The 12,108-nt window shown below is 50.3% G+C and overlaps 1 long non-coding RNA gene across 1 annotated transcript; it reads left to right on the top strand.

Annotated features, from left to right (window-relative positions):
* Window positions 1–1,623: 1,623 nt before the first annotated feature.
* Window positions 1,624–11,378, top strand: LOC124988146 (uncharacterized). The gene is made up of 4 exons (XR_007109375.1): window positions 1,624–1,695; window positions 1,898–2,021; window positions 10,729–10,909; window positions 11,248–11,378. It is a non-coding gene; the product is annotated as an uncharacterized LOC124988146 (long non-coding RNA).
* The last annotated feature ends 730 nt before the right edge of the window (window positions 11,379–12,108 follow it).

Here is a 12,108-nt window from a genome sequence, read left to right as displayed (position 1 = left end):
ACCATCTTCAGCACGTAACAGAAACAGCAATGAGAACAAAACCAAAAATCCAACCAACCCAAACCAAACAGTGTCTTACCTCCAAACTCGGTTCCGTCCACCCCGGCAGGTTGTCCCAGATCCTTCCCCAGTGCATCCTTGCCTGCAGGCTTATTGTCCCGGGATCTGGAGGTGCACCCCTGGGAAACCCAGGAGCCCTAGTCTCCTTTCAGCTTTGGGCGCACGACAGAAATGACAGCACGGTTGGGAGGAATCAGGGGACAGTGAGGGTCACCTGTAGTGAGGGGAATCTGGGATGTTTAGCAGGAATGACTTGAGCAGAGGCAGCTGGGACCCAAACCCTGAGGTGAGGACTTAGGCAGGAAGGGGCTTTGAGGGACAGAATCTCATTTGAGACTTATTTATAGAAGACTGTATCTGATAAGCAGGCAAGTGGAGGCTTAGACCATTAGAATTTGGAGCAGTTGTCTAATCACACAATCCAAGGGATTTTACTCATGTCCTGGGAAATACTATTTGCACATAAAATTATCCCATTTAATCCCTCAGCAGCCCTGGGAAGTTTTTATGGTATTTTGCAGATCAGAAAAATGGAGGCCCAGAGAGATTTAAATCGCAGGCTCGCAGTCACAGATATCAAAATGGAGCCTAGAAAAGAGGAAACACTATTGGTTTCGAAGGTCTGTAGACCAAGCTGGTTTTATGTGGTTGCATTCCTCAGTACCCCCTGTGGCTTGTGGATGGAGAGGTGGCTGTGACTTCCTGAAAGAACTGGGACTGGGCAAGTGAGCCCAATCTGGAGCCAGGTCACATCACCCGGTCCGGCCTGAGGCCTCCAGACCCTGGGTAGAGCAGTGAACTGCTTTCTGCCTCAGTTTCCTAATCTGAAAAGTGGAGTATTATCAGTCCATTTTGAGTTGCAACAATAGAATACCTGAGATAGAGTAATGTATATATGAGAAAGAAACAGTTCTCACAGTTCTGGAGCATAGTGCTGGCATCTGGTGAGGACTTCTCCCTGTGCCAAGACGTGGCAGAAGGCCTCTCATGGTGTCGTGGTTTGGCAGTAACTTCAAAAGGCCCGGTGTCCATGTTTGCTGTCCAACCTGTGGTGCTGTGGGGAGGTAGTGGACCCTTTAGGAGGCGGGGCCTAATGGGAGGAAGTTAGGTCATTGAGGAGATATCGGGATCCACCCCTTCCAGTCTCTCTCTTCTCTCCTGGCCACCATGAGGTGAACAGGCCTCCTCTACCCCATGTTCCCACCATGATGTACTGTGCCCCCACAGGCCCAAAGCAATGGGACCATGCAACCATGGACTGAAACTTCTGAAACTGGCAGTCTTTTCTCCTTACAAGTTGATTATCTCAGGTATTTTGTCACAGTGATGGACAGCTGATTAACATGGCAAGATGAAGTAAGTGGGTGGACCCAGGTCTTACCTCCTCTTCTTAGGAATCCAGAAATCCTGTCACTGGGACCCCACCCTACCTAGCCCTGATTACCTCCCAAAGGTCCCTCTCCAAATACCACTGACGTAGGAATTTGGAGATTCAAACCATAACAAGTACATTAGAGTTCTCCAGAGAAACAGAACCAACAGAGGTTTGTTTTAATGAGTGGGCTCCCGTGATTGTGGAGGCTGGAAGGTCTGAGACGTGCGGGGCAGTCTGGCAGGATGGAGGCTCTGGGCAGGGTGAGTCTGGGCTGTGTGGAGCAGAACCGGCCTGGGCAGGGGAGTGAGAAAGGGGTTGGGGTGAGGCCCCTCAGTGTTTCCCCTTAAGGCTTTCGACTAATGGAAGGAGGCCCTCTCACATTATGCTGGTTAACCTGCCTTGCTTGAAGACCACTGATTTAAATGTCAATCTCTCTAAAAACCTCCTCCACCCAACCTGTAGACTGGTGTTTGACCACATAGCTGGTATGGTGGGCTAGTCAAGTTGACGCTCGGATGGACCTTGGCCTGGGACTCCTAAGATCTGCCTCCTGAGACTGAGGTGAGGATTCCACCGGCAGATGCAGGTAAAGAATTTAGAATTGGGCCAGGGGAAAAGTAAGTTCTCGCCAAAAGTTACCCATCGTTCCTTCCCAGAAATGGGCATGCTCTCTCTTGTGCTGACTGGGAAGCCCCATGTGTGCCACGGGTTCCTGAAGTCGGCGGGGTTGGCTTCTCTTCCATTTCCTTCTCTGCTGGTGACTGCAACTTGCATCCGGGAGACCGAGCTTGGGCCCCTGCGTCATTAGGATGCTAGGTGGTGTCCTCCATGGGTGCCCTGGGAAGACCCAGAGGCGAGAGAGGCTGCAGGAAAGGGCAACGGAGGACATTCCACCCCGTGGATCTCCGCTGGCTAGACTCGTGGCAGGAAGCGAGAGCGCTGCTCTTTAATTTTCCCTGGCAACCCGAGCCGCGTGGCGCTGCTGCCAGCTTCGCAGCTGCCCCTGCGGGCCTCACCTCCCAGCTGCTGGCCCCAGGCGGACGGATGTCCCACGGCAGAGCCGTTCCTGGAAGAAGGAACACGCAACCCTCGCCGCCTGCCTCCCTTTCAGCCCCAAACCGGCTCTATCTCTTGTGCCCAGCTGCACCTGCGGTGGCCCGTCCCTACCTGCCAGAGGCAGATACCTGTGACAGCCAGGCGCGCAGGCGGATGGCCACAGGGGCATTTTCATCTGACTTTGGTTTATTGGGGGGATTAAAGACTGGGACAAATGCAAAAGATCCTGGATGACAATGGGGAAGAAAGGCTGAGGGAGGAAGAGGCGGGAAGGAGGGGTGATGGGAGGGGACGCAGGACTTTCATTTGATCCATTTCTGAAGGGAAAGGTCATGAATTTTAAAATGTGTCTCTCCAGCCGACAGCTCTGGTCGTAGAACCAGCCCTCGTGGAAGCTCCAACAGGCAGGAGGCCGGGAGGCAGCAAGTGGCATCAGACAGGGCGGGGCACACTGGCCTGGGCAGCCCGCTGACTGCAACCTGCGGCCACCAGGCTGTGTGCTGGCTCCTGACGTGTCCAGGAGGTTCCCACCACCCAGTATCCGCAGGCAATTTTCCGGGTAGGTCTTGGGCACTGATGGCTGCTTTTGTTAACCGCACAGCACGACACACACCGGCTGCAGACCCGTGTGCCCACGGTGACTGCAGGGAGCATCCCAGTGGCCCCGAGACGGTGCCTTTCCCACGTGGCTTCAAGCACGGCCCTGTGCAGGGACAGGCAGGCAGGGACCCTGCTTTGAGAGCTGATCCCCAAGGGGAAGGTGAGGAGCCCGAGTCTGCAGGTGGCCACTGTGGTTCTGTCTGGGTTGCTAAGTGGCTGCTGAGTTTTCTGGGACGAGGAAGCCTTGGTGACCATGGTCCCTGCAGCCCTGGGAGAATTGTCAGTGCATTTTACTCAACAAAAAGTGCGTGCTCTTGACAAATGGAGTGTGGGTGTTTTAAATATATATATATTAAAAATGATATATAGATGTATAATATCAGATCTTAAACAGATATGCTCATTTTTAAGAACACCGAAGACTTGCAACCATGACTTACCTGTTTGTAAACTGAGAGGACTATCGAGTTTTCTGAAATCAGGGATATAAGTGATGAAAACCAGTGGGTGTTTCTGGAAGTAGACAGGAGATGAGAACAGTACCGTGCCAGCCCCTATCCTGCTCCTTGGCTGAGCCAGGAACGCAGAGGCAGTGGCCCTGGAAAGAGGAACACCAAGCACAGCCAAGTCTGTAGGGACCTGGGTGCTTCAGGGAACCCTGTGAGAACCGCCCCTCATGGTGTCCTGTGTGTTACGTCCTTCTACTTTCCCAGAGGTCAGAGGTCCTTCGAGGGTTCTCACCATGTCCACATCAGGAGTTCGAGTCTCTGTTACAAGGGGACTCCTTATACAGGGTGTGCTGAATAAAATAGCTCCTCCTTCATTTAAGAAAAAGGTGGGCACAGCGGTGCACACCTGGAATCCCAGTGGCTCAGGAAGCTGAGGCAGGAGGATCGTGAGTTCAAAGCCAGCCTCAGCAAAAGCGAGGCGCTAAGCAACTCAGTGAGACCCTGTCTCTAAATAAAATACAAAACAGGGCTGGGGATGTGGCTCAGTGGTCGAGTGTCCCTGAGTTCAATCCCTGGTAACATCCCCACCCCCAAAAAAGATTGTTCTATGTAAAGACACAAATGATTTACCATTTTAACTAGGTAAGTGCGCATTTCAGAACGTGAAGCACCCTCCTAACATTGGGCAACCTCCCCACCATCTATCTCTTGGGGGTTCCTAACCAAGACTCCGTGCCTGTTGAACATGGGAGTCCTCCCGCTCACTGCCCTGCCTCTGTGGCCACCATCCTCCTTCTCACCTCCGAATCTGTTGCTCTAGGTACCGCTCAGTGTCGTCCTTCTAGGAATGGTTTCTTCCACTTTGTCCAACGTCTCCAGGATCATCCGGGTGTAGCATGTGCCAGAAATTCCTTTTTTTACTGTTATGGCAAAGGTTTAAAAAATGCTATTATTATAGCCATTTTAAGTGGCATCAAACACAGTCACCACATAGTGTGACCATCACTGCTAACAGTTTTCCATCCCCTCCCTGAAACTCTGTAGCCATGTATGCAAAAACTCCTCTGCCTTCTCCCTCTGGCCCCTGGGAACCTCCACTCCATTCTCTATCTATGCATTTGCCTCTTCTGGGGCCCTCAGAGGACTGGGAGTATACATTACCTTTCTCTTTTGGGACTGAGGATGGATTAGAATAGATACTTGCAAAGTCTCCTCAAAAAGATGGAAGATCAGCACGTGATGGCATAGAAGAATTGCTGGCCGCTCTCTTGACAATGGGTTCCTCCGGGAGATGTGGGCTTATAACAGAAAGACCATCCAGGAGCTGGACAGGCTGGACAGGAACGCTGGGGCCCCAGAGGGCAGGTGCTTTGTTGGGGATGACCAGGCAGGTGTCCAACTCCGAAGATGGCTGTAGCAACAGAGGGGGGCCCTGAAAGTCTTGTTTTGATTCCAACCTCAGTGAGCATCCATCTGAAATCTGACATTCCATGGAACTTGCCCGTAGAAGGGAAAACCCAGGACGGGCAGACTGGCTTTGGCAACAGGGAGCCATCTTGTAAGCACAGCTAGGAATAAAGAATAAGGAAAATACTACAAAATGCAGAAATTCTGTTCTGTCCCATCCTTGACCCATGGTGGGCTTTAGCAGTGATAGTAGTCCTCATAATTAGTCATTTTGATGTGACTTCTCAGACTCTTGTAGGTTTTGCTAACATATAGTTTAGTATCAAGTCCAAAAAAATTTTAAGACATTGAGCTTGGGGTATGCATGCCCTAGGGATAGGCATTTCTGTGAATTTGCTGTTTGAATTGCATCTTGGGAAATCAGTGTTCCGTCTCCCTGGTGACGTCTCAACCTATCACTCATTTCCCTTACTAAGTTTGATGGAAATAGGGAATTGGGAAGCGTGAAGTCATCGATGAGGGATTACGTCATAAACTGCATCCTAGTCAGCTGCTCTACTGCAAGCACTATACATTATAGATGTGGTGCTATGGAAAGGTATAGATGGGGTAATTTTAAATCTCCCCAGATGGCCAAGGTCACCAGTAAGGGTACAGAGCAGGTCTGGGGAGCCCTGCAGCTGAGGCAGGTGTGCTCTGTCCTAGGCAGCTGCCCAGGAGTTTTCAGAGGGGTTCTGCTGAAGTAGGAGCTGCTGCGACAGTTGGTGGATCCCAGTGATGGTCCTCATGGTCTGAGGATGGGCCTCCTTCCTGGGGGTGACATACAACAATGGTTCAGACCCACGCAGGGGCAGCCTCCCTGCCCATCCAGAACTATCACCCCTTTGATGGCCGTGGAATAGGAGTCTGCCCACTGATGCCAGTTCCCCTAACCACAGGTGGACTCTGTCTGTAAAGCTTCCTGGGTCCCCTTTGCCACCCCATGCAGGTCCTCCGTGGATTTTTAATAAGAGCAGACCTCAAAGCCAAAGCTCTGTGGTCTTGGTCCCTTTCCTCTCAGGTGGCCTGCAGCTCCCGTACACATTTGCTCAGCCCCCAGGCTCCGTTTAGCAATGGGTGTGTCGGGAGGGTGATGAGCGTCCATCTGCCCACAGACCCCGTTGGGTGGATTAATTAATGATGATAGAGTACTTTGAAGGTTGCAGGGCTGATTATTTAGCCAGTTCCCTCCCTTCCCCCAAGTTCCCTTGACAGCCTTTTGTCTCTTTCCCTCATGGGGTGTCCTTTGAAGTGAATGGGAGAGGATGAATCAGGGGTCAGTTAATAGGGCTGGCCATTGCAGATGGCTGGCCAGAGAGAACCGTCTGGATGCTGCTCCGCGGCAGGGGCTGATTCTCTCTGTGGAGACCAGCAGCATGACGGAGCTTTCTTTTCATCAGAATTGGCCAAGGCTCCCAGGACACGGTGGCTGCCCAGTGTCCTGACTAGACATAACAAACGGCAGCTCTCCTTTGGCTTTGCCGTAGCCTGATGTCCTTGCGCTTCTGGGCTTTGCTCCCAATCTGGATGTGAAATCCTCTATCCATTAATTCAGTCTCTCATTTTGCTCTTATTCTTTCCCAGAGCATGGCTCCATGGAAGACCTGCGTGTTCTGCTCCCAGTCCTGGGTTACTGTAGGCTGAGCATCCCTAATCTGAAAATCCAAAACCTGAAATGCTCCCATATCTGATGTATTTTGAGCACGATATTGACATTTAGGAAGATTTAAATTTCAGAGCATTTTGGATTTCAGATTTTTAGATTAGGGATGACCAACTAGTAAAGTCTGCAGGAATAGCCAAATATCGGAAAAATTCCCAAATCTAAACCACTCCTGGTCCCAGGCATTTCAGATAAGGGATACTGAGCCTGTACCATGTTGGAGCAAATGAATCTTGAACCACAGAGAGGAGCAGAGAGTTCAGGCTGCCTGTAAAGTGAGAAGACCACATCGTCTAAGTCCATATGGCTTCTACCCCCAAAAACCATGGTTTTGAAATAAAATACAATTTCCTAGTATTCTAAAATCTTGAGTCATGCATACATTTTTAAGTTAGGAAAACCCAAGGAGAAAATAAATATTATAGGTAGTAGGATTATACTTCCACATCCCCTGCCTGAGCTCAAGGGGGCCTTCCCGGCCTCTGTGTGCACACCAATGGGGAGAGGTTTGTGGCTAAACGTCCTGAGTTACCACAATGTACACATCCATCCATCTCTATCATGTTTGTTGAGAAGCTGCTTCATCGTAGAGATGTTTGAAATGCAGAGGGAATATAACACTCTGTTCTGTAGCTGTTTCCAGTTTAGTTGGGGGAAAAACCATAAGAAAACATGTAAATTTGGCAAAATAATATTCTGATGGTTATTTTGTACTTTGTTCCATCCCTACAGTCCGTCAGACAAACAGGTGGATGGGTCCTGAGTCTGTCCTTGCCTCGGGATATTTTCGGGGCAAAAAACAGAAGGCGATTGAAGTCAAAGGCTTTTGTAAAAGTTCCCAGCTCTTTGAAGAAAGGATGTCAGGGGTCCCAGAGGTGAATGGAGGGAGAAGCCTCTGAGGGCAGCGGAAGGCAAGGGAGATGGGTCCAGGGCACAGGGCTCAGCGAGAGGGCTTTGAGGGTATGAAGGAGGAGAGCGAGGAAGACAGGAGAGGGAACAAGGAAAGATCTTGAAGTGGTGGGTGAGGAGACCTAGAGAAGTCAGTGAGACTCTAGGGCTCCCGGCCCAGCTCCCCGAGTGTGAACTTGAGGCAGAAGAACAGCTGGCCCGGGAGGCCCTTATAGGCTGGGATGACTCTGGGGACAGGAAGGCTGAAGGTGGCCAGTGAGTGGATGAGGTGTCTCCATTCCGGGGGATGCAGGGGTCTGCATAACCCCCTGGGGCAGGTGCTGGGATTTCTGCTGTCCAGAAGGATGGGAGCTCAGAGTGGGATCCCTATAGATTAAAATGAAATAAAAAAAACTCACTGGGATGGTGGATTCTGACGCATATCATGACATAGCCATGACACAATTAAAAACGGGGAGGGGTCCGGAGACACCTAGAGTAGTCACAGTCCTAGAGCCAGAAAGTGGAACGGTGGCTGCCAGCGTCCAGGGGGGGGCAATGCGAGTCAGCTTTCCCAGGGGACGGCGTCTCTTTCGCTGGATGAAAAGAGGTTTGGAGAAGGTTGTGTAACAATGTGAACACACTCCCTTCTACTAACACACCCTTAAAATAGCTCAGATGGTTAGTTTTAGGGGATTAAAATAGAGGGTTTGACCCAAACAGGGTCAATGCAAAAGTGGAGGCAGATCTAAGACAGCTCGGGGGTGGTTGGGGGAGGGTCCAGACTGGCACTGGTGGCTGAGACCCAGAGGAGGCGTGAGCAGAAAAGAGGTAGAGGGATGATGAGCACAGAGAGAGGGAGACGGGGAGGTGAGCGAGGACACACACACACACACACACACACACACACACACGAGGTGTGGCGTATCAGATTGGTGTTCTAGAAAGTTCACAATGGCTGCTGTGTGAAGGCGGGGGGTGAGCCCAGAGACAGAGCCCCAACTGGGGCTGTGCTTGCTGAGGACCAGCATCTTCAGAAGCCCCTGCTCAATGGCTCCCTGAGAATCTCCTTCCCAGGCCCTGTGAGCACCTCCACCATCTGAGGCCCACGGTCTCCTGTATGCACGGCCATTTTTGCTGCTTTGAGGATTTCTGCTCTTATCTCATAGTCAAAGTGCAAGCAGCACAGAAAGCTCCTTCCTCCACGAGTTGTCTTTCCCCTCACCCCATCCCTTCCTCCTCCTCTCCCATGGGCAGAGAGACGCATTCCCACACAAAAGACTATAACATGTTTTCTGCATCCTACATATTCTATCAACCCATGTTCCCATTAGTAAAAAATTTCTGGTTTGGCTGAGATCACCTATTGCTGTTTATGGAGGCAGAATAATGCTTCCACGGGCAGGAGTGAGCTCTCACGGCCTGGTGCGATCCCCACGCTGATGAGTTTGTCACCTTCGTTACCTTCTCTGTACCAAAGGGACAGTAATGATCTCACCTCACTGGATTGCTATGAGGATAAATGAGTTAATAGTTAAAACTTAGAAAGTTGCTTGACACACATCTTTAGTAATAAGAGAAATGCAAATCAAAACTACCCTAAGATTCCATCTCACACCAATTAGAATGGCGATTATCAAGAATACTAGCAACAATAGGTGTTGGTGAGGATGTGGGGAAAAAGGTACACTCATACATTGCTGGTGGGGCTGCAAATTAGTGCAGCCACTCTGGAAAGCAGTGTGGAGATTCCTTAGAAAACTTGGAATGGAATCACCATTTGACCCAGCTATCCCACTCCTTGGCCTATACCCAAAGGACTTAAAATCAGCATACTACAGAGATGCAGCCACATCAATGTTCATAGCTGCTCAATTCACAATAGCCAGATTGTGGAACCAACCTAGATGCCCTTCAATTGATGAATGGTTAAAGAAACTGTGATACACACACACACACACACACACACACACACACACACATACACACACAATGGAGTATTACTCAGCCATAAAAAATAATAAATTTATGGCATTTGCAGGCAAATGGATGAAATTGGAGAATATTATGCTAAGTGAGATAAGCCAATCTCAAAAAATCAAAGGATGAATGATCTCACTGATAAGTGGATGATGACACATAATGGGGGGTTGGAGGGAGGCCAGAATGGAGGAAGGAGGGACGGTATAGAGGGAAAAGAGGGGTGGGAGGGGTGGGGGGGGGAGAAAAAAAATAACAGAATGAATCAAAAACTATTACCCTAGGTAAATGTATGATTACACAAATGGTAAGCCTCTACTTCATGTACAAACAGAGAAACAAGATGTATCCCATTTGTTTACAATAAAAATAAATTAAAAAAGAAAGAAAGTTGCTTGACCCAGAGCTGCCATGTATTTGATTGTTAACTAAAACCCTACTTCAAAAAGTATTTATGGGGGTTAAAGGAAATGTTATTCATGAGGTGTTTGGCACAGTGCCTGGAATACAGTAAGCACACAATAATTGTTAACTTGGACTGTTTCTATTAAGTTGCTTATAATTGTGTTGGGGTTTACCTGTGGGAGATGAGAGGAGAGGAGATGAGATCGAAGTTTGTGTTGGGTCATAGTCACATGGGTACTTTTCTAGGGAGCTAAAGAAGTCCACCATCCCTTGGGGTCTGACCTCTCATCTGCCCTCCACATTGCTGTGGACCCAGCTGTTTGGAGACCACTGACGTGGATCTCGTCACGTGTTTCAGTCAGCTTTTTTCTTGCTGTGATCAAAAGAACAACATAGAAAAGAAAACGTTTACTTTGGCTAATGGTTTAGTTCAGGGTCAGCGACTCCATCGCTCTGGGCCCAAGGTGAGACAGAACACCTGGCAGAAGGGTGTGGTGGAGGGAAGCAGCTCAGGATGTGGCAACCAGGAAACAGAGAGAGCTCCGCTCACCAGGGACAAAATATAAACCCCAAAGGCACCTCCCAGTGCAGGCAGCCATTCCTGCCTGCTTCCAGTTATGGCTCAGTGAACCCATATCAGTGGATTCATCCACCGATTAGGTCGCGCCTCTCACGATGTAATCATTTCACCTCTCAAAATTCTCGCATTGCCTCACGTAGGAGCTTTTGGGGGACACCTCACATCTAAACCATAATCTGGCTACTCCTTGACTTACTTAACCATCTATTATTGATTCTTGTTCTAGGTTGAGCAGCACCCTCCCAAAGTCATGCTGAAATCCCAACTCCCAGTACCTCAGGATGTGACCTTATTTGGGAATGGGGTGGTCGCTGGATGCGACTACAGATGGCTCCCGTCTGACGCTGTGTCAGCGTCATGCTCTCTGCGACGGTGGGAAGGCTTTCCCACATAGCACTGTTCTCACGGTCAGTGGAGTATTCAGTAAGTTCCGGGAGGTGCTCAGCACTTCTGCAGAGCAGGCTTCATGCTGGAGGTTAGGCTGAGTGTTAGCGCGTTGGAGGGGAGCGAGGCGGAGCCATGGCGTTGGGCGTGTTGGGTGCAGTTAGCGCATTTTCAACGCAGGTTCACTGGGAGGTAGCAGTGAGCCGAGGAGGGTCTCAGGTAAGATGATGGCATAGTGGGGCATCATAACGGGGCCCTGCAACCAAGACACACAGGTCGGGGAAAATGTCACGTGAGGATGAGGCAGAGATTGGCGTGATGTCCCTACAAGCTGAGGAATGCTATTTGTGGTCATCCCCAGGAGCTGAAGGAGAGGCATGAGCACCTTCTCTCTCAGCCCTCAGAAAGAGCCAGCTGTGCCCACACCTGAACTTCAGACTTGGAGCCTCTGGAACGGTTAGACAATAAACTTTTGTTGTTTTATGCCACCCAGTTTGTGTTGCTGTCTTTTAGCAGCCCGTGGAAATGAGCACAGTCCTTATTGCTGCAATATCCTAGAAGCCGGTTCAAACTTGTCAGCATAGCAGGTGAAGCCTGGTCTCTCTGCACACGCACACACACACACACGCACACACACACACGCACACACACACACACGCACACACACACGCACACACGCACGCACACACACACGCACGCACACACACGCGCGCGCGCGTGCGCACACACACGCACACGCACACACACACGCACACACGCACACACACACACACGCACACACACGCACGCACGCACACACACACACGCACACACACACACGCACACACACACGCACACACGCACACACACACGCACACGCACACACACGCACACACACACACGCACACACACACATGCACACACACACACACACACACTGCACCATATCAGACGATTATTTGTAATTTCACCGACAAATATGACCCAAAAATAAGTGATTGGTGGTAGGAAGTACCTGTTTGACCTTGTCTTTACTCCCACAGTCAACCAGACGTGGAAAACTTGCAGGGCTGGGGATGCGGGTCTTGGAGGCCATGGAATCCAGGGAAAGAATAATCCAGAGTTGGTTCCCAGGGGCTTTGGAGGACCAGGAATTGAGGGGAGACTTTGTGGGGCGGTGCTGGCTGCTCTGTGACGCGGGTACCCTGCTCTCTCTCCCTGGAACATGTGGGTACAATCAGTG

The sequence above is a fragment of the Sciurus carolinensis genome, chromosome 7 (genome assembly GCF_902686445.1).
Source record: "Sciurus carolinensis chromosome 7, mSciCar1.2, whole genome shotgun sequence".
NCBI lineage: Eukaryota > Metazoa > Chordata > Mammalia > Rodentia > Sciuridae > Sciurus > Sciurus carolinensis.
Note: the sequence above shows the minus strand (reverse complement) of the source record. Positions and strands in the feature narration are given on the sequence as shown.